The 19,040-nt window shown below is 48.0% G+C and overlaps 1 long non-coding RNA gene across 2 annotated transcripts; it reads left to right on the top strand.

The window, feature by feature from the left end:
- The first annotated feature begins 4,846 nt into the window (after window positions 1-4,846).
- Window positions 4,847-17,891, top strand: LOC131275789 (uncharacterized). 2 transcript variants are annotated; one of them, XR_009183244.1, is made up of 4 exons: window positions 4,847-4,955; window positions 6,678-6,766; window positions 15,838-15,877; window positions 17,819-17,891. It is a non-coding gene; the product is annotated as an uncharacterized lncRNA (long non-coding RNA). The 2 variants fall into 2 exon arrangements; XR_009183245.1 differs by lacking the exon at window positions 4,847-4,955 and adding an exon at window positions 5,310-5,606.
- Window positions 17,892-19,040: the final 1,149 nt, after the last annotated feature.

Genomic DNA, 19,040 nt, shown 5'->3' on the forward strand with positions numbered 1-19,040 from the left:
TCCTAGGCATCCTTTTTATGAACATGGTTTTTTCAAAGCACCTATGCTTCACCAAGCACCTTGCTAGTTTTTTAAAGATTTATTTTTATTTATTTATTCCCCCGCCCCCCCCTTGCTGTTGCTGTTCATGCTCACAGTCTGCTCTTTGTTCGTCGTCTTTTCTTTTTTTTTTCAGGAGGCACTGGGAACCAAACCCGGGACCTCCCATGTAGGAGAGAGGCACCCAATCACTTCAGACACCTCCATTCCCTGATTGTTGTGTCTCTCATGTTCCCTCGCTGTGTCTCTTTGTGCATTATCTTGCTGTGTCATCCTGTTGCATCAGCGCACCATGCCAGCCCATAGCACCAGCTTGCTGTCCTGCTCATCCTCTTTAGGGGACACTGGGAACTGAACCTGGGTCCTCCCATATCGTAGGTGGGCTTGCACCATATCTGCTTCCTCCTTGCTAGGTTTTGGCCACCTTTACAGTATTTAAATGACTGCATGAAGACAGTAATGCTTTCCCCATTTCATGAATGAGGAAACTGAAGCTCACAGAGGTTCAGAAATTCTCCCAAAGTCATAAGATTTGCATCCTACTCCCTCTTATAACCTAGCATCAAGAGGCTTGTGGTTGCCTTGCTTCCAAAAAAAAAAAAAAGGGAAATATGTAAATGTTTACCAACAAGGGCTCCAAGGCATACCCTGCAGTCACTAAAAAGCACAGTGTTGATCTGGATGCAGCAACATGGAGAGATGCCCACATATTTTGTTGATTAAAAAAGCAAATCACAAAAGAGGAGCTATAATCTGGTCCCGCTGACGTAAAATGTATATGTATTGACCCACAGGTGATGTGAAGGTTGTTCACCAAACTGTTTAGAGTGGTTATCTCTGGGTGGTGGAAATTCAGCTGGTTTTAATTTTCTAAAAATCCTTTTTCTGTACAGCTGAACCACATTGAACAAGTCTCATTTTTTCAAACTAGGTAAAAGGTATTTGCATTTAAAAAATCCTTACTATCCATAGGTCATCAACAGATAAGGAAACTGACTTCTTTCACTGAATGGCTTAGTTTTAATTCCTTTCACACCTGGACCTGGCTATCACTAAAGTGGCTTATCAAAGGTGCATGTCTGCACACATGCTCCTTATCATTAGCCTTGGGCCCTGAGGAGCCCAGTGTATTCCTTCGTGGAATGCCACATACACAATTTTGACATGACAAGGACAGCATTCCTCAGTTTAAAATAAAGACATGGGTTGACACGGCTTCATCTTATCATTTGGTGAATCCTCAATGGAGGTGAACCTGCCATGCTGGATATACTGGGAAAAAATCCCAGTTCTAGAATGAAGAGTCCATTGAAGGAAGGAAATCCAAGATCTTCTGTTAGGGCAGCAGTTCTCAGCCCTGGTGGTACATTAGCATCACCTGGGGAACTTTAAAAAATCCTGATGCCCAGGCTTTACCCCAGACCTGTTCAACCAGAATTTCTGAGGGTGGGACTCAGAGAGTTCCCTGGTAACTCCAGGGGGCACCCAAGTTTGAGGACTGGGTCTTATTTTTTAAAACAGTGTGAAAACATTTTTTCTCTCAAGAATTTTGCTAACACTGGATACATTTGGGGAATTGGATTATTGGAGGCGTGTAAAAACAGGGCACCCACTTTTTAAGTTAACACATTTATGCATGGTTTGCCTTTTCAAAACAAAAGGTACGTATTGCTTTTGTAATCAGAATAAAAATTTGGTGAGGATTTGAATAAACCAAATAGACATTGGGGAATCCTGGCCCCAGGCCTGCCACAGACTGGATGGTGCCGCAGGTGGGCCCCTCTGGTACCTGGGCCTTTCCACTGAGTTGGAAGTGATGGCCAGGTGGCCTGGCACAGCAGCCCCTTCCCCACTGGGTCCTTGCCAACCCCTCAGCTCACCTGAAGTCCTTTTCAAGCTGGCCAGGTCCACCAGGTAGAGGGCAAGGCAGAGGGCAAGGAGCCTGCTGAGCTTCATGGGGCCAATGTCCAAGAGTTCTGGGCCAGACCAGGGGGCTGGGCCTTCACCTCTGCACCCAGAGGAAGTGGGGCTTGTTCTGGGCTGAGGGATGTGTCTTGCTTTGAATTGCTTGGAAGAGGAAGCACCCTGGGCAGGGGAGGCAGTGGTACTTACTTTTGAAGGACTCTTGGGAACTAAGTCCCCAACTGGGGACTTCTGCTACCTCTGGAATGCGAGTCCCGTCTCATCTATGCAGACTTGAGTCCATGTGACCTTGGACTGTTAAGTGGCCCCTGGGAGCTTCAGTTTCCCTGTCTTAAAACTAGTGGCCTGGATCAAATGGTCCCTAAGGACCCAGCACAGCTGTTCTCCATTCTATTATTCTTGGTTCCCTGCCAGAGCCTCCCCTCTAGTTGTCTCAACATCCCACGAGAGAAAGCAGAGCTCTTTGTTCGCTGGCTTATTTATTCAATTTTGGAATAATGAGTTTATTGTTTCATAGAAATAATCATGCTTATTTAAAAAGATTAAGCTATACTGAATAATACAAACAAGAAGCAGAATCTCTCCCCAGATTCTATCATGGTGCTGTGCAATGAAAATGTAACGCAAGCTACAAATATAATTTTACATTTTCTAGTTGCCACATTAAAAAAAAAAAGTGAAAAAAAAAACAGGTCAAATTAATTTCAATGCTCTAGCTTATTCAACTCAATATATCCAAAATAGTTCTTCAACATATAATAAAAAAATTAATGCCATGTTGTACATTATTTTTATGTGCCAAGTCTTGGAAATCTGATGGGTGTTTTACCTTACAGCATCCCTCCGGCTTTCTTCTCCCTCTGCCCCCCCCCTTCTAAGGACAGCTGGTGCAGAGCTACCCAGCCGGCCTTCCCTCCTGCTGGGAGCAGCCCCACCCTTTCACTTACTCCCTTCAATGTCAGGACATTTTCTTCTCACCATATCTGAGGTCTGTTGTTATTCTCAGTCCTAAATTGCAGTGTGAAGTTTGCTTCTGTCCACTTTTATGTCGCCTGCAGGGCTGGGGTGGAGGGAGGAAGTGGGCTTGGTTGGAGTGCTGGTCTGACTGTGGTGGGCCACATGGGCTCAGCTCTCTGGAGATCTTCATAAATTCCCAAGGCCACAGTTCACCTCTTCTAACCTCTTTTCATAGGAGTTTTCCTGGAGCTTTGGATCAGTTCATCAGTTCAAGTTCCGAGGCTTAGTTAATGGCTATAGAGTTTCTGTCTGGGGTGATGAAAAAGTTTTGGTAATGGATGGTGGTGATGGTAACACAACACTGTGAATGTAATTGATAGCACTGAATTGTATACTTAAGAAAGGTTAAAATGTGAGCTTTTGGGTCATATATATGTTATCACTATAACTTTTTTTTTTTTTTTTAATTGAGCCTTTGGTAATGGCAAGCTCTATGGGTCTTTCTTTGCTGAGATCCTTCCTAAGAGCTTGGGCAACAAATAGAGACTTGCATTTTCCAGAGGTTCATCTTGAATTTCTATGTGCAGCTTATCAATACATCAATACAAGCTTAGGAGCTTTTCGTGCAGAGGCTTTGTACTGGGCCAACCTTTCTGCTTGGAGCCTGTGCTGACAGGTAGGAAGGCTGACCTCCCCGAGGCTGTGGAGAGGCTGTTTGCAGATGCTCTGGGCCTTCTAGGAATCTTCAGGGCATGTTTTTAGACCCTGACAAACCATGTTAAAGAAGAGGGTGGTAAGACCCTCAAGAGTCCCTCAGCAGACTCACAGAGGGCCCAAGGTAGAGAAGGGCCTGTCTTGAAGAGATTTATGGCTGTGGCTTCTGTCAGATGGGAGGGGTCCTCAGAAGATTCATGGAAAACTCACAGAGGTTTTGAAAAGAATTGTATTCTTGGAAGCACTGGCAGCTTGGACTAAAAGGGACAGAGAGTGCAAAGTAAAAAGAGGCTTCTGGCAACAGGTGCTCACCTGGATTTCAGAATTGCCATGAAGCAATACCTGCTCTGAGCTTCCCACTTCCTCTTTTACAACAGCAGTGTCTTCAATGGTCTCCTGTCTGTGCCTGTCCTACCAGGTTGGGTGTGTGAGAGGCAGATGACACGTTCCTTTAGTTTTACAGGTCTTCAGATCACGAGGAAGTCTGCCCATGCATAGAACCCAAGAACCTGTCTGCTTTTGGATTTGAGTTAGATGAGGAGATCCTGGACTTGGAGCTTGAGCCTGACACCAAAAATAGGATGAATTGGGGGAGGGAGGGAGGCGGGTCTTGGAAGGGCATGACAGTATTTTGCAGTTAGGAAAAAATTAACTTGTTGCAGTTAAAAATATGTTTGCAAATTCTCTGACACTCATCCCACTGAGAATTGGGGCCTCTGTGCCCTCCCCTCGAATCCAGGTTGGACTTGATGACTTGATCTCTATCAATGGAATGCAGTGCGAGGATGCTAAGTGACTTTTGAGACTAGGTAAAAAAAAGGCCACACAGCTCACATCTGGTTTGCTTGGGATGCGCCTCTGGGGGACGCTGGTTGCCATGTGAGAAGTCACCTACCCTGAAACCACCGTGCTGGAGAGGACACATGCATTAGATGCTCTGTCAACAGGATCAGCTGAGTTCAGCCTCTCATCCACTCCACCAAGGCACTAGACATGCGAGTGAAGCCATCCTGGGAGCTCCGGCCCGGCCACCAGCTAAGTACCACTAAGTGACCACAGACAACGCCCCCGAGAGCAGAAGAATTGCCCAGCTGAACCCTTCCTGACCTCCCGACCGGCAGGATCCATGAGCACCACGGAACAGTTCTTGTTTTATGCCACTGAGCTCAGGGTCCTGTTAGGCAACAAGAGCAACTGGAACAATTCGTGAGAATTCCCAGGATGCTTGCATTTATTTCCTCATTTCCCTGCACCTCTTCTGGGAACTTGTCCTAATCCGCCACAGCTGCCCTCATTCTGGCCCCTGGGAAACCGGCTTTCAGGTCAGGCGCGCGGCAGGCTCTGCGGACAAAGGACCCCCCGCCCCGCCCAGGGCAAGCTTTCGTCCCCTGGGAATGTGGCCCAGCCCCGGGGGCACAGGCTCTTCGTCAGCGGCCTCAGGGCAGCACCGGGAAGTCCGAACTTCGCCACGTGGGCGGCACCGCGCGACGGGAGGCCCTGGGGCCGCGCGTCCCGGCCCCTCCCGGTATTTGCCGCCCCCGCGTGGTTGGACGCGGGAACTGCAGCTTCTGAAGCCCCCGGCGGCGCGCCCCGGGAGTGGGGGCGGGGGGGGGGGAGAGGGGGCCACGACGGGGCGGGGGTCCTCAGGGGATCAGCCTTCCCGAGACCATCTTGGTCTTGCCTCTACCACGATGGCAACCGCAACCGTGAGTTACCGATCGCGTCTACTCGCCCCGCCCAGAGCTGCGCACTCGGCGTTCGTTAATTTCCCACACTCCTCACAGCAACCCTAAGAAATGGATGGTGATTTTATCAACCCCGTTTCACAGAGAAGGAACCCGAGGCTTCAGGATCTCTAAGTCATTTGCCCCGCCCAGGTGACCCTGACTCCGGAACGGACGTGCAGCCTTAAGCACCGCGGTGCCCAGCGCGCGCTGTGGAGGGCTCCCCTTGGGCGCAAGACAGGAATTAAGGTGTTTCCTTTCGCAAGGCTATTTGCGACGTGTTAGTGGGTTCTGGCATTTCAGTCGTCTCTGTGGAAGCTGGGTGGGGGGGGGGGGCATTGTAATGACGATGCTCTGGAGCTGGTGCGCTCAGCCTGGGGAGGCTCAAGTGTGCTGAAATCCGCTCCCACTTAGTCCCCTGAGGGATTTTTTTTTTAGGCTGTACCGGGGATTCAACCCGGACCTCGAACATGCCAAGCCCGGCGCTCAACCCCTGAGCTCCACCCACTCCGCAGAAGTACAGTTTTACTCAAAGAAGTGGAATGGCTTGCACTGATCATTTGGTGGGCGTTGCTGTACTTCCAAAAAGTGACACAATGGTGAAAGTTCAGGCAGAGTGGCAGACTGGCAGGAGAGAGATATTGGGGTTCTCTGAGTCTCACCTTTTCCAGATCTTATTTCCTTTGCTGCTTTCTTTCCCTCTGCTCCTCCAAGGTCCCACAGCGTCCCCAAAGTGCGTGGGAAATGCAGTTTTCCTCAACCCCGCCTTCTCCTTTGTCCATCCCTGATGGTCCCCCAGCCTTACTGCTAAAAGTGTGGTTATTGGGGTCATTTTACAGAAGAGGGAACTGGGGCTGGGGAAGCACCTGGGCAAGCCTGTGAGACACTGGAGGCTCAGGCCTCACTGCAGACCTGCAGAAGCAGGCTCTGCATCCCCCGAGGATCTCCAGGAGACCCTCAGGCACAGGAACGTTGGAGAAGCTCTTCCTGAGCGTCCTGGCCTTGCAGGCGAAAGCAGGAAGACTGGGGAGAGGGAGGATTATGCAGTGGACGGTGATGGACACTGACCCCAGCTCTCCCTGTCCCCTCTCCCTACCCCAGGAAACCTCTAGGTTCCCACAATTTCCCTCCCTTTGGGGCGATGAGGGGGAGCAGGGCTCTGCTCTCTGCAGGGAGCTCTGGTGGCCGGCACCCAGTAGGATGAGACCATACCCCTTTCCGCTGCCAACAGTTAGCTGCAAAGAGGTTCCCGTAGAGGCCAGATGCTTATCCACTGGAGCGTGGCTAAATGCAGGCGCGTCTTGCTTCACCTCTTCCTAGGTGTGTGACCTCGGACAAGACGTTTATTCTCAGTTTCCTCACCTGTGAAGAGGGGGTGCCTGCCACCGACGATCTTGGAAGGATTACAGGTAAAGAAGTAGAGTTTCATCACACTTTGTGTGGCACCACACTCATTTCCCTTAAGACATCTTGTTCGGAAGGCCTTTGTCTATCTCTCTCTATCCTCCCAAGAAAAAAATTTCCGGGGTCAAAAGAGGGTTTTATTTTCCCATTATAAATATTCATCAGAAAGGTCTGGAGCAGCGGAACAGAGCTCTGCTCCGGTGGAGGTAACCGCAGGCAGAACAAGGAACTCAACACCTCCTTGCGTTGGCTGGAGATTTGCTGCCAGGTCCTTAGAGAATCAGGAACGTCTCAAGGCCCTTCCCCTCGCCCCTCTGGCTTGACTATTCTTATCCTCTGGGGATTTCTGAGTGTCCTTACAGGTTGGTCGAGCTCACAGAGCCCCTCCCGAGTTTGCTAAGTTTAGAAAGTCCCTTCTGGCTTTGGTTCTGGGGCTGAAATGAAGACATCTGGAATGAGGGAAGTGTGGTGGAGGCTGGAGTTTTCCAGAGTCCTGTGGGCTGCTTCTTAGTTGCACATCTCGATTGCCACCTCCCTCCCCAAGCCCCCGGCATTGCCCCTTCCCTCTCCACAGCCAGTGACTCAGGGGAGAGCACCCCACCTGAAAGATTCCCAGCTGGAGTCGTGCCCTAAGCCTCCAAGCAGCACGCCCCTCTTACCACCCTGCTTTGGCGCATGCTGAGCCCTCAGTCTGCCCTCCCACCCTCTTCTGTTCAGATCCTCCCAGGCTTCAGGGCTCCCATCTAGGGCCACGGCCCAGAGAAGATGCTCCTGATTCCCGACTTGGAAATCATCACTTCTTATTCTGACCTCCCATTTAGAGACCATTTACAGAATGTCGTAGCTAGAGAGGTGTCCATTAACAAATACACATTTCGCTAACGTGGACTTAATCACACTTCCTCTATTCAGCACCTGTGTTCCCCAGTGTGAGTGCGGGATGGGAGATTAATCCCTCTGACAAATATTTCCCGAGCACCTACAAGGCATTGCTCTAGGCATGGGGACACAGCCATAAACAAAGCATAGCAAGAGTGGACATAGCAGACACGTGAGGGAAAAATAGTCCGGGTCCTGGCAGGTGTTTTGAAGACACAGCAATGGAAGGGGGCTAGGGAGAGGAGCTGTTTTTATACTGACCATCAGGGAAAGCCTCCTGGATAAGGTGACGCTGGAGCAGAGTCTGTAGGAAGTGGCTAGCTGGGGGAAGAGTGGTGCAGGAAGAGGCGGTGGCAAGTGCAAAGGGCCTGCGGGAAGGTCGTGCCCGGTGCCTCTGAGGAGCGGCGGAGCCCGTGTGGGAGGGAGGGGGGAGGTGTGGACATCAGAGATGCGTACAGGACCCTCTCGGAGCCTCGTAGGCCTCTGTGAGAACTTAGATCGTGGCTCTGAGAGATGGAGCCTCCCTGGAGGCGCTGAGCAGAGGAACAGACCCGAGTTTTAACTAGATCCCTCTGGCTGCAGGGTGGAGAGTGGCCTGTAGGGACCAAGGGTGGTGGCAGCAGGACCAGGGAGCAGACTGGGTCTGCGAACAAGGATGGAGTGTCCCAGTTCTCCTGAATAGCCTGAATGCCTCGCTTTGCTGAGGATGATCCTATTATTTAAATCATTAAACGTCTTTGTGGTTTTTTGATATCTAAGCCCAGTAACATGGCTCATTAGAGAAAATCTAGAAAATAAAGAAAAATGTATGAAGAAATAAAGATCTCCAAATCCTGCTACCCAAGGATAACAGAGAAATCACTCCTCTTGAAAGCTCTCGAGGGGCATGAACTAACTGATTTGCTTATCGAAAGGTGAAGAGCCAGCTTCCGGGTAGGCAAGGCTGTCTCTGAATCCACAGCCCTCTCTTTACTGACACTTCCCTGCCCAGGGCTCTGGTGTCACCTTCCGTCCAGGCACTGGACTGGATCCGCCAGGAAGGGGGCACCGTTCTATTCCTGGCTTTCTTAATAGATCTTGACTGTAAGAGGGGAAGACTGGGTAGAGCTTAAAGCTGTGGTTGGCAAAGCAGCAGTCACTCGTGTTAGCCAGGTTAGGAGGCTGAGGGGTCAGTCAGGTTTTGTCTGTGTTCAGACACGATTACAAAGTGATCATGTTTTTTCTTTTAAACAAACCGATTTTATTGATATGTATTAATAAAGCATGCAATTCATCCAAAGTATACACTCAATGGTATTTGGTATAATCACATAGCTGTACATTCATCACTTCAATCGTTATTAGAGCATCATCATTATTTCAAAAATAATGATAGTAAACAAAAAAACAGACAAACCAGAAAATTCTTCACCTCTCTAGCTCTCTATGCTTCCTCTGCTGTACGTAGCTGCTATTTCTGGCTGTTCTTGAAAATTTATTTATTTATTTATTAAGCAGTTTTATTGAGATGTATTCACATACCATATGATCTATCTAAAGTGTATAATCAATGGCTATTAGTATAATCACAGTGTTGTGAATTCGTCATAAAGAGATCATGTTTTTGTCTTGCTCCATCATGGACACAGAGGGGCCTTGTCCAATGCTGACGTTTCATGAAATTGTTCATATTCAACAAGAGAGTGCCAGCTCAGCTCTCAGAAGTCAAGGACTGCTTTTCTCTTTCTCATACCAATCTCATGAAATTATAGTGAGGATACGATATTTGTAAAGTGCTTCATACAAATGCCTGGCAGTGTAACCACTCAATGAATGATAACTCTGATAACAATAATAGCAATATTATAAATAAATAAATAAATAATAATATTAATAAGGTTATAAGAATGTAATGGAAACAAGCTTGGTACTAATTAGAAGAATTTGGCTTCAATAGCTCGAATGTTGCTGTGTGATCTTGAGCAAGTCACTTCAGCTCTCTGCGTCTCAGCTTCCTTCTCTATAAAATAAAGATGATGGTGGCCACCCTAAGAAATTCACAGGTTTGGGTATATTTGAGGTCTACATTGATTATGGTGCTGAAATGCTTTGAAAAACCTAGACCAAAGCAACTTGTTTAAAAACACACAGATTTTGGTTTCTTTAGCACCCAACTGCTTTTTCAATACATTGTCTCCTGCACTGAAGAAATGAGCAAATAGCATTTTTTTGTAATGCTGCTTTCTAGAAGCCCTCACCCATATATCCCCCCCCCCCCAAGAACCTGCCCATTCTAACCTGCCCTTTATTTGACCCTCTGATCTCTCCAAAGGGTGAGTGAGAGGGACATCTGCTTCTCTTTGGAACCAGCTGCCTCTTCTTTCGCCTTAGGAACCGCTCTCTAAGGGAGATACTGCCTCCGCCCGCCTGGTGGCAGCAGGAGGAAGTGTGGCCTCACCTCTAAAGAGCACAAATCCTCCTGCCTGGGGATGCCAGAAAATTTAACTCTTTTGGTACCAGCTATTTTTTTGGTAGAGAGAATGAGTTATAAATAATGAATTAATGTGAAATAGTACCTATAGTAAACAGGACAGAAACAGTCTCTGCTCTTGTGGAATTCACTTTCTAGCAGGAAAGGCAGCAACTGAACAAGTAGTTAATAAGGAGTATGATGGGAAGCAGATTTGGCTCAATGGATAGAGCACCCACCTACCACATGGGAGGTCCAGGGTTCAAACCCAGGGCCTCCTTGACCCGTGTGGAGCTGGCCCACATGCAGTGCTGATGTGCACAAGGAGTGCCGTGCCACGCAGGGGTGTCCCCCACTTAGAGGAGCCCCACGTGCAAGAGTGCGCCACATAAAGAGAGCCACCCAGTGCAAAAAAAAAAAAAAAAGTGCAGCCTGCCCAGGAGTGGCACTGCACACACAGAGAGCTGACGCAGCAAGATGATGCAACAAAAAGAGACACAGATTCCCAGTGCCGCTGACAAGAATAAAAGTGGATACAGAAGAACACGCAGCAAAGGGACACAGAGAGCAGACAATTGGGGGGTGGGTGGAGAAGGGGAGAGGAAGAAAAAAGGAGCGTGGTGACTGTTCATGAAGGGAAGGTGCAGGATGCTATGGGGACTTTGCCAGATGTGGAGGTGTCAGTGGTGGTGATGGACCGGGAAGGCTGCCCCGAGGAAGTGAAGGTGCAGCTGAGACCTGACGGATGAGTACCTAGAAGAAGGTAGAAGGGGAAGAACATTCTGAGTAGACAGAAAAGCTAAAGAGATGATTTAATGAAGATGAAGAAGGTCTGGGACAATGAGTGGAATGAGATGATACTGAATGTGGGTGGCAGGGACCAGATATGAGGAGCTTGAAGACAAGCTAAGAGTCTCCGGCTTTTGGGAAGCGGATGTGGCTCAACTGATAGAGCATCCACCTACCATATGGAGGGTCCAGGGCTCGATCCCCAGGGCCTCCTGACCCGTGTGGTGAGCTGGCCCACGTGCAGTGCTGCTGCACGCAAGGAGTGCCCTGCCATGCAGGGACACCCCCGCGTAGGGGAGCCCCATGCGCAAGATCTGCACCCTGCAAGGAGAGCTGCCCCGCGTGAAAAAAGTGCAGCTTGCCCAGGGGTGGTGCCACACACACGGAGAGCTGATGCAGCAAGATGATGCAACAACAACAAAGCAACAGTTTCCCAGTGCCACATGACAAGCATGCAAACGGACACAGAAGATCACACAGCGAATGGCCACAGAGAACAGACAACAGGGTGAGGGGAGAGAAATAAATCAAATAAATCTTTAAAAAAAAAAAAAGAGTCCTCAGCTTTATCTGAAGGGCAGATAAATCTTAGAAGAATCTCTCTGGCTGATGCATGGAGAGTAGGGGGCCTGAGGTAGCTCGTCCATGGCAGGGGTCCAGGTGGGCGAGGATAGCAGGCTTAGCTCTAGAGAGGAGATTGTGGGGAGGTAGAATCAGCAGGCTTTGCTGCGGGATTGCTCATGGGAGGGGGTGGTGAGGAAAAGGGCGAACCAAGGATGAAAAGGGAGAAGCAAGAGGTGGAGGAGGAATAAGTCTTTGGGGTAAGAATGACAAAGTCAGTTTTGTGAAGTCTGTGGTGCCTGTAAACCATCTAGCGGAGCTGTTGAGTAGCCACTGTTCATCTATCCGCTCCCGCTCAGTCAGCAGATGTTTATTAGGGCTAGCATGTGCCGCCATGGAAAACGCAGGCCAGTCCCTGTGGATTCAAGCTCTGGCTCTGCCAACTGATTAGTTATGTGGGCAAGTCCTTTAACTGCTCCGTATTCAATTCACTCATCTGTAAAATGGGGGTGATAATAACAGACTCTACCTGATTTTCGTGAGTATCGAGGGGGCTAATCCAGGTAACGAGTTTTGAACAGTACCTGGCACACAGGCAGGACTCAGTAACCATGCCACAATTAAGTGCCTGCTATGTGTGAGCAAAGCAGACGAGCTCCCTGCTCTGCTGGCGCGGCCATTCTAGCGGGAGGGAACGCCCAAGGAGACGGTATCGAACAAGGTAATTTCAGACCATGAAAACTGCAATGAAGAGAGGAAAGGATGAAGAGGGGCTCCTGGAGGGCAGGAGCCATGTGACTGTCGGGGGGGGGGGAGGGTATAGAAGAAGAATAAGAGTAAAGGACGCCACCACGGCACACGCAAACTCGGGGTGGTCGAGGAATGGAGAGGCCGGCACGGTGGGAGAAGACCCGGGGACATAGCCAGAAGCTCCATCCCAGGTCGTGGGAAGACTTCTGGATTATATTCAAGGTACAGTGGGAAACCACAGAAGGGTTTAACATGGGAGTAAGATGACCTGTTTAGTTTTAAAAACGTCACCGGCTGCCATGAACGGAATGGACTCTAGGTCTGTAACATACTAAGAATAGAAATAGGTCGGGGTTGGAGATAGAGATCTGAGGTCTAGAAGGAAAATGACACCAGAGGAGGATGATGTGCCCAGGGAGAATGCGTAGAGGAACAACAACTGGGAAGAGGAAGCTCTGCTCTTGCCTTGCCATGCGACACTTTGCCATGTAATGTGACATGGTCACAGGTTCCAGGGACTAGGATGTGGACATCTTTTTTGGGGGGTATTATTTTGCCTCCCACACATGGGGACTGATCAGTAAAAATCAGCTTTTATCTGCTCCATCCTGCAAGGAAAAGAACTTTTGTTGTGCGACAACCCAGTTGGCACAGGGCACAATCTCATTTCTTTTCCCACCACACTCGCTCCATGTTCTCATGCTGCAGAGGAAAATCAGGGGTTCAGAGTGGTTCAGCGACTTGCCCAAGTCATACAGGAACACAAGCAGGGGCAGGTTTCCTCCCAAGGGTCCGCCCATCTAACTTTTGCAGGGTTTGGGGAAGAGCAAAGGAGGTGGAGCTCAAGGCCCAAGCCATGTAGCCCAGAAACTCTCCTTCTTCCTGGGCTGGCTGCCAGAGTGTCATAGCTGGCTGGGCCTCACCAGGTACACGGGGCGAGACTCAGTTACCCTAGGCACCTCTTAGCCTTCTCTTCAAGGCCCTGGCAGATGCAAACTAAGTGCTGTAGCCCCCTCTCCACAGCAGGGGGCGCCAGAGGACAAAAGAGAGGAAGAGAGGAGGAGAGAAGGGGAAGTGGGGGAGAGAGGGAGGGAGAGGGGGAGGGGGGAGGAAAGGGGGGAGAGAGAGCCACTTGTTTTCAGAGGAGGGAGTATGGGTGACTGACTCTCCCGTGTAAAAAAAAAAGAACGAAAAACTTCTGGTTAAAACTACGAATGTCGAAATTGCATTGGTAGGATGACAAAGAAATTAAGAAGCATGTAGAAGCCAAAACATTAGTAAGAGTAGAACCCAGAGAAGTAAGCAGAGCAGTGAAGCCAGCTCTTTACCTTGAGGGATTTTGCCTGGTGGAACGCAGGGGTCAGAAAACAAAATAAAATTCTTCCCTCTCCCCAAAAAGCTGGGGTTTCAAAGGGCTACAAGGTTGAAATAGAAACGAAGTAAATATCAACCAGCTGCCTTAGGGAAAAATTACCTAGTTTGAATTTTGCCACTGAGCTGAGGGAAAAAACGTCCTTGCAAACTAGAAACCACATGCTGACTCACTTGTGGGTCTGCGCTCCAGTGCTCAATGCATGATCTGCAAAACCTCAAGCTGCAAATTTGATGTAAAGATGTCCGGGGTTAGTCGTGTCTCCAGAAACTTGGAAGAATTGAGGAGTGTCTGGAGGAATTTACCTTCTAGCTAGGCTCCAAAGATTTCCCATGGATAAGCTTCTAAGGTAGCTGAGTGCACCGTCAAAATCACAGAACAGACAGGGAAGCAGGACATGATAACCTAGGATTGGTAGAAATGACAGCGAATGTAATCAGGTCTTCCAGAGACTTCAGATTTTGTAATTATCAGATGGCAAATGGGAATATAAGTATGTCAGATAAGTATGTTACATATTGTTCAGGGATAAACATGTGTGTGATTAAACTATAAAGCAAAACAAGGAACTGAGAGACACACAGTTCAAGTTGTTGGTTCTGTCCAAAGGATAGGAAAGGGAAATGGCATAAGGAGTACAAGGAACATTCGAGATAATATTAATGTTCTTATGGCAGACACCCATGCAGCTACCTTCCACAAATAATTTCACAAGGGTTTGCTGTTTTGCTACTCTTTGTACTTTCTACGTATCTTATCTAATAAACATTAGGTTTGCTGCCTGCTGTTTAATAAAATGTTTAAAAATGTAGCTGGGGCTGGTTGCTTTTCATTGTTTGTTTGAGGGTGTCCACCTGCTCTCCAGTCCTTCTTCCCATGGAGAACACTTCCTCACATGCAATGGGTGACTTTAGATGGTGCCTGCTCTGCCCTATTTCGCTAGCCCCTTGCTGGGCTCCTAGAGAATGTTGTCACCTAACTCTCATTGAAGAGCCTGTTCCCTTGTTTCTCTTCTTCACTGGACCATCTGATCCCAAGGGCAGGGGTTATGTCTTTTCTTAACTTGGAAAAAAAAATGATTCTAGTACCATATATGCAACCCAAAATTTCCCCCTTTTAACCACATTCTAATATATTACTTAGTGTTTGTATTAGTCAGCCAAAGGGGTGCCGATGCAAAATACCAGAAGCCTGTTGGCTTTTATAAAGGTACTTATTTGGGGTAGGAGCTTACAGATACCAGGCCAAAAGCATAGGTTACTTCCCTCACCAAAGTCTATTTCCACATGTTGGAGCAAGATGGTTGCTGACATGTGAGGGTTCAGGCTTCCTGGGTTCCTCTGGGCTCAGCTCCTCTGTTTTCTTCACAAGGTCAGCTGTAGATTGTCAGGCGAATGGCTCTGTCTCTTTCCCCAGGGCGCCAGCTTAAGACTTCAGCATCAAACTTCAACACCAAAACTCCAACTTTAAGAACCCCCCAACTCTGTCCTTTGCCATGTCTTTTATCTGTGAGTCCCCACCCACCAAGGGGTGGGGACCCAACACCCTAATGACGTGGCCCAATCAAAGCCCTAATCATAATTTAACCACATCCAGATACAGACCGGATTACAAACATAATCAATATCTATTTTTGGAATTCATAACCATATCAAAGAGCTACAGTGTTGTTAATTATGTTCACAATGCTGTATTACCATCACCACCATCCATTTCCAAAACCTTTCCAGCATCCCAAATAGAAACTCTACACTTTAAGCCTTAGCTCCTTATTCCTGACCCACATCCTATCCCCAATAACCTATATTCTAGAAATATTCTAGATTCTGGCTCTATGAGATTGCCTCTTCTAATTGTTTCATATCAGCGAGAGCATACAATATTTGTCCTTTTGTGTCTGTCTTATTTCATGCAACATGATGTCTTCAAGGTTCAGTGAACTGCCTTCCTTTTCGCAGCTGAGGAATATTCCATTGTATACTGTATGCCACATTTTGCTTATCCATTCATATGTTGATGGACGCTTGAATTGCTTCTATCTCTTGGGAATTGTGAATAATGCCTATCTGAACATTGGTGTGCAAATATCTGTTCGAGTTCCTGCTTTCAATTCTTTTGGATATTGTCTTAGTTTGTCACAAGGCTGCTGATGCAAAGTACCAGAAATGGGTTTACTTTTTTAAAAAATTTTATTTTTTTTACTTTATTTTCCTCCCCTTACCTCAGATGGTTTGCTCGTCTGTCTGCTCATTGTTTTGTTTGCTCACCTTCTCCAGGAGGCACCAGAACCTGAACCCAGGACCCCCCACATGAGAGGTGAGTGCCCAATGGGCTGAACTACATTCGCTCTTCTGGGTTGGCTTTTATAATGGGATTTTTTATTTTATTTTATAATGGGGATTTTATTTAGGGTAAAACCTTACAGTTCCAAGGCCATGAAATGTCCAAATTAAAGCACCATCAGGGATACTTTCTCACCAAAGTCAGCTACTGCTGATCCTGGTGTCCTGCCAGGTGAAGATGGCAGTGGATCTCTGCCAATGTCCTCCCTTCCCCTCCAGAATCTACCGTCACCCAGAGCTCAGCTGTGGGCAGCCGGGCTTAGGGCTTGTCTCTTTCTGAGCCTCCTCTCTCAGTCTCGGCTGCTCTGCTTTCCTCATGAGTTCTACTGAGGGCTACCAGGCATATGGCTCCTCTCTGCAGCCTTGAGCTGCTCCGTGGGCCCAGCCTCTTGGGGCTTCATGTTTAAGCTTTGGCTCTAGTGATCCTCAAATCCTCTGTCACATGGCAGGGTCAAAAATAGCGGCTTCCTTTTTCGGTCTCTTTCTCTCTGTGTCTCCATTATATAAAGGTCCAGTAAGACGGTGGACACCCAACCTGAGTTATGCCTCACTGACATAGTCCAGTCACCAAATTCCAACTGTCACAGGTATAGACCTAGAAGTAGGATTGCCAGGCCATATGGTAATTCTATACTTAACTTTCTGAAGAATGGCCAAACTGTCTACCATAGAAGCTGCTCCGTTTCACATTTCCACCAGCAGTCAATGGGTGTTCTTATTTCTCCACATCCTCTCCAACACTTGTAGCTTTCCATTTTAAAAATATTAACAGTAGCCATTCTAGGGGCTGGGAAATGGTATCTCACTGTGGTTTTGATTTGCATTTCCCTAATGGCTAGTGGTGCTGAGCATATTTTCATGTGCTCTTTGGCCATTTGCCTATCTTCTTTGGAGAAATGTCTCTTCAAGTCTTTTGCTCATTTTCGAATGGGGTCTTTTGCCTTTTTGTGGTTGAGTATGCCTTTTCTCAGGTGGTACCGTGTCTCCAATGCCTGGCACTCCATAGTGCCATATGTGCCTGCTGAATGGATGCCAAATCCACTGCCCACACCTCCTGAGTCACTCACACATAGGGAATTGGTTTCTCCTGTTTAAAGTTAGATTCCAGGTCACACATTACACTCTGGTGTCCTTTATGGGACATGTATGTTTTTCACCTGTCCAGCTACAACTGACATGGGCATCAGCCACGAGGCTTGCTGGGGATAAGTGTGTTTGGGAACCCACGGGAAGGAGGGCAAACAGGCAGAAAAGGTTTGTCCACTCGCTCTTCAACTTCTCTTAAACTGGGTCCATCCTGCTCCGTTCCCACGGCCGTGAACTTAGCCCAGGCCTCCTCACCAGCTCTTCTTGGATCATTGTAACAGCCTGTCTCGTGCCCTCCCTACTTCCAGTCTCCTGCGGCCAGAGGGATCCAGCCAGAGCAAGCTCCTGCGTCATCGCCCACCACACCCCTCCCTCCCATCCCTCCTTCTCTGGCCCTTCTTCCAGCCACACAAAACCACCTGCACTTCCTTAAGATCAGCTCCCGGTCTCTGTTTGTACTGGTTTCCCGCTTGATGCCCTCTCCCCTTCTCACCTGGACACCACCAGCTCCTGAAAGCCCTCCCCAGCTTTCCCTGGCTGGGTGCCCCCAGTTCTGTGTGCTCTATCTTTATCTTGATGCAAAACACAAGAACTCTGTTGCCATTGCCTTCTCACTTACCTTCACAAGAAAGGCAGCTCCTTCAGTGCCCGGCAGCCTATGGTACACAGCAGGTACTCATAAATGCCTGCTCCATAGACGCAGGCTTGTGCTAAAGACGAAGGCCAATCCAGGCCAATGTCGTACTTGAGGGAGTCTGATTTGAGGGTCTGGGGTTGAAAATCGTGGCAGAAACTGGACTGAGATATTCAGCTGGATTCACTTTTTCAGGGCTGTGAATCAAACCCAGGCCCTACTCTTGGGGGAGCTCACAGACCAGTGGAGAAAACGGACAAGTAAGTTGATTGCTGAACGTCGTGATGGGTGGTTGCGTGGGGTAAGCCATTTGGTAAGAGGCAGAGGGCCAGAAGCAAGGTCCATGTGGTAGAAGAGAATGTGACCAGCAGGATGGGGACAAAGGACACCCTTCTTTGAATTTATAGAAAGGCTCAGGGCCAATGTCAGGAGCGGAAAGTAGGTTGTGGGGCAGCCCTAGGGAATGCAAGAAAACTAGTGGAATAATTTCAAGCAGAGAACATAGAGCAATGTTCTTGGTCTCTGTATGAGTTAGTGAAGTATTTGGCTGTGAACAGTAGAAAACCTGACTGAGTGTGGGTTAAATAAATGAAGCATCTAATTGTCTTAGGGAAGAAACAGTCTGGGCTAGGTAGTTCTTATCTGGTATCCTTTTTACTGAGGCCAACAGGACTTTCCAGCTTTCTAGTTCATGCAGGTCTTTATCTTCATGCTGTCACCTCAAGGTTACAAAATGGCTGCTGTTCCTCCGGGCATCTTGTTCTCATTCTAGGTAAAAAGGAGGAGGAAGAGCTCCAAACCTTCTTTATTTCAGTCTTTGTCTACATATTTGGAAACAGATATCCTCCTCAGGAATTTCACCTATATCCACTAGAAACTTCACCTATATATAGAGCTGCAAAGGAGATCCTGAGTTCTTGCAGGGTACTTTTTGCCACAAAGTTGAAGTTTCTTTTTAAGTAAGGAAGAAAGGGGAGTGGCTATTGAGTAGGTATTTGGGGGTGTCTGCCAGTCTCTTTCCCTGTGGAGACCAGGCAGAGAAACCACCATGCTCTATTTTAAAAGGCCAGGAAAAAATATTTTTAAGTATCATGAATTAGTAGGGCTGGGGTGCACCAGGTGTCATTGGTCCAGAACCTGAGGCTGTCTGAGCATGACATTAGATGACATCATTAGACCCCACTGGGACAAAGCAGGGCCAAGTAGAGAGTGTCCAGGGCATCAATACGGCATTTTGACAACAGCTCTTGATCAAGGACCAGGTTTTTTTTTTAGGATTAATTAAATTAATTAATTTCTCCCCCCTGCTCATTGTTTGTGCTTGCTTTATCTGCTTGTTGTGTGCTCACCTTCCTTTTAGGAAGCACCCGGAACTGAAACTGGGACCTCTCATGTGGGAGGGAAGCACCTAATTGCT

This window comes from Dasypus novemcinctus, chromosome 24 (assembly GCF_030445035.2).
Source record: "Dasypus novemcinctus isolate mDasNov1 chromosome 24, mDasNov1.1.hap2, whole genome shotgun sequence".
In the NCBI taxonomy this organism is placed as follows: domain Eukaryota; kingdom Metazoa; phylum Chordata; class Mammalia; order Cingulata; family Dasypodidae; genus Dasypus; species Dasypus novemcinctus.